We start from the raw sequence: 4,106 nt of genomic DNA, 5'->3' as shown, positions 1-4,106 counted from the left end.
AAACTTCATCTCTCATACTTTGGACATATTGTCAGTAGGGAACAGTCACTAGAGAAGGATGTCATGCTGGGTAAGGTGGAGGGTCAGAGAAAAAGAGGAAGACTCCCAACGAGATGGATTGGCCAGGTGGCATCATTGATGGACTCAAATGTGGCAGCGATAGTGAGGTTGGCCCAGGATCAGACATTGTTTCGTTCTTCTGTGCATTGACCGGTTCCAATTTGATGGTACCTGACAACAACAACAACATGCCTACAGTAGTGTGAATAAAGAAATGGGTCTGGTTAGGTAGAGAACCATGAGTTATATGCAGATTCTCCAGTTGTGAGGTATGTATTATAGGTATGATATTAAAAATTTACCTAACAATGGCTATCTTATTTATGCATTCAGATCATGTATTTTTAGGTGAATGTACATTTGCTGATTTTAGTAGATCGTAAACAAATGGGCATAATTTGATGAATCTTCAAAAATATCTTCTAAATAAGGAGATAAACTGGTGACCAAAACAAAAATGAAAATCCTTGGTTTAGATGGTGTTTCAGTATGCTTTCAGAACTCCCTAATCAGTTTTGATCAATTCTGTCTTAAATGTATCTCAGAAATCTACACTGTAAGATAAGCTCAGGACCGCAAGTTGGTTTGAACCATAAAGTCTGTGGTTCAACCTCACCAAATGCCCCTTGGAAACCCTATACTGGGTTGCTGTGGGTAGGAACAGACTTGAAAACACTTAACAACTATCCTCATTTCTGTAACATTAATTCAAGCTGCCATTTTCTACTCACTATGACAATTTTCCTATTCAAAGGAACCCTGGTGGCATGATGGTTAAGTGTATCACCAATAACTTTAAGGTTGTTAGTTCAAACATACCAGGAGCTCCTGGAGAAAGATCTCTTCTCCCTTCAAGTTAAAAATTACAGTCTAGAAACCCCTTTAGGGAAACTATACTCTATCACATGGGGTCACTAAAAGTTGGAATCCACTCAGTGGCACCAGTAACAACAACGTTAATTGTGTACACAACAATTTGTTCTCATTCCATCCAGTTCAGAACACATATAAGGACTTAAAAATGTTGAAGTTAATCAATTTATAAAGTAGTTACCATAGCTTTTAAAGTAAACCGAGGTGATTTTCAGACTTCGTATATACTTGGAGATTAATTGTATATTATGTTAATTATCTGCTCTTCAAGAAGTAAGATGATATACTTGATTAAACTCTCTAGTTCAGGCACCATTTGGAAGTTAAGTCTCTGATGGTCTTTTCACTTTCTTTCATGAAAATTGCTTTTTGGCTTTCTGATTATACTTGAATCATATTTGCTAATTTAAGCCTTCATGAATAGCATTGATTTTACTATTCATGAAAGTTTTCCAATTTTCAAAATATTAGAATTAACTTGTAAAATATCTTCACTGTTAGAAAATAAATTTTATTATTAGAAAATTTTTCTGTCACTGATGGTGGATGAATTTCAGAAAAGCTTCAAGATTAAGATGGATTAGGAAGAAAGATCTGGTGATCTATTTCTAAGAATAATGACCAACAGAAATCATATGGATAGCACTAGAACACTGTCTGATACAGTGCTGGAAGCTGTCCTGGGATGAGTTGACTCCTCAAAGTAGAGGCAATCTGATTGACATAGATGGAATGAAGCCTTTGGGACCTTCATTTCCTGATGTGGCATGACTCACAGTGAGCAGCAATCACTGCAAACAACTATTAATAACCAAAATGAGGAATGCACAGAGTATGAATCTAGGACAGTTGGAAGTCATGAAAAATGAAGTAGAACACATAAAGACGTTGGTAAAAATCTATAATTTCTTCATCTTTGATTAAATTGTGGGTGCATACATTTGATTAATTGTTTTTCCTCATAGGCCTATGAATATTATGCTAGGTTTCATGGAGCTTAAATGGACTGTTGTTACTAATTTTGAACCAGAAATATTGAGCATTCTGAGTCATTTTGTCTGCTCTGTCAGTAATGAAAAATTGAAGAGGAATGGTGTCTTATTCATCATTAAAAAGAACATTTCAAAATCAATCTTTAAGTACACCACTGTTAGTTATAGGATACATATCCATAGGCCTACAAAGAAGACCAGTCAATTACTCATTTGTGCCAATTGATTGGAAAAGATCCATATTTGTGTGCATTCCAAAGAAAGGTAATCCAACAGAATGTGAAAATCACTGAACAATAATATTAATATCACATACAAGTAAAATATTGCTGAAGATAATTTAAAAATGGTTGCAGCAGTCATAGACAGGGAGCTGCCAGAAATTCAAGCTTCAGAAGAAGACATGAGGTCATTGCTGACATCAGATGGATCTTGGATGAAAGCAGAAAATATCAGAAAGAAGTTGATGTGTGTTTTATTGACTATGCAAAAGTACTGGACTGTGTGGATCATAACAAACGATGGATCACATTGCGAAGACTGGGAATTCCAGAGCACTGAATTGTGCTCAGGAGGAAGCTGTACATAGAACAGAACAAGGGGATACTGAATGGTTTAAAATCAAGAAAGTTGTGCTTATTCTTCTGTCCTTGCCTTTTGTTGGCTTGTGGCTATTTGTCATCCAGTTAAGTGTACATCAAGCCTCAATGATACTGTGTTTGGGAAGATTGGTCTGGCATTTGTGGCCAGTGTTTTTTTTTTTTTTTCTTTGTTTTCCTGTTTGTCATCCTTACTGAATACTTACTGCTCTATGAACATCATACTATGTCCTACCCAAGCCCCACCCCCACCCACACACACATACTCTCAGTTCATGAGCATTGCTTGATGCTATCTATGGTCTCACCATGGCACTTTTGAACATCGGCATGCCTGTGGTCCTCATTGCCACTTTCTTTGGCTTAATAATGTCAACGGTGCTGCAGCTATGAGTTAGAGCTGACTCACTGGCCCACCACCAAAAAATAATTGTAATCATAGACTGCCAGGAGAACAAACAAATCTGCTCTTCAAGAAGTACAACCAAAATGCTTCTTAGAAGTCAGGATGGTCAGATTTCTCTCATACTTTGCACATGCTGTCAGGAGAGACCAGTCCCTGGAGACTGCTTGGTGAAGTGGAGGGTCAGCAAAAAAGAGGAAGACCCCTAACAACATGGATTAGCACAGTGGCAACAGCTATGGGATCAGGCTTAACAATTGTGAGGATGGCTCAGGACTGGGTCTTGTTCTGTTGTGCATAAGGTCATTTTGAGTTGGAACCAACTTGAGTGCATCTAATAACAACATACATTTACTGCTGTTGCTACGTGCCATGGAGTCAGTTCTGCCTTATAGCAACCGTGCCACAAAGTTCTTAACAGTGGAAGAGGAAAGGAGACAAGGAAAGGCTGAAGGAAATGTGATTTTGTGTAAAGGCACAGAAATAAATAACATTGTTGCCTTTGAAGTTAGATGAAATGGGTTTGCAAAAATGGAAAAAGGAAGGAAACAGAGTCTTGCCAGAGCCTTCACATAGGAACACAGTATTCTTTGATGTTAGTCTAGGGTGATCCACGTCAAACTTCTGACCTATAGAACTGTATGATAATAAATTTGTATTGTTTCAAGTCACAGAGTATGCAGTTCCAGCAGCTACAATAAAGAACACATTCTGCATTCAACAAAAAGAATATATGTCATTTTTAAGTATAGTGGGAACTGATGGACACCTCAACCTATTCAAAGTATATCGTTTTGCTTTATTGTGCTTCAGAGATAGTTTTTTTTCCTAAATTGAAGGTTTGAGCCAGTCTTGCATGAGTAGCAACGTGTTGGCAGTGCCATTTTCACATTTTGATTATTCTCACAGTATTTCAAACATTTTCATAATGCTACTGTACATTTGATAAGACTACAGTGTAATGTAAACATAACTGTTAAATGCATTCAGAAAACAAAAAAATTGGTGTGACTCCTTCTATTGCAATCTTTGCTTTATTGTGGCATTCTGGAAGCAAATCCGCAATATCTTCAATTAATACCTGTTGTTGTTGTTGTTGTCAGGTGCCATCGAGTCGGAACCGACTCATAGCGACTCCATGCACAGCAGAACGAAACAATGTTCGATCCTGGGCCAACC

The sequence above is a fragment of the Chrysochloris asiatica genome, unplaced genomic scaffold (assembly GCF_000296735.1).
Source record: "Chrysochloris asiatica unplaced genomic scaffold, ChrAsi1.0 scaffold00140, whole genome shotgun sequence".
Classification (NCBI taxonomy): Eukaryota; Metazoa; Chordata; class Mammalia; order Afrosoricida; family Chrysochloridae; genus Chrysochloris; species Chrysochloris asiatica.
This window is presented reverse-complemented; position numbering follows the sequence as displayed.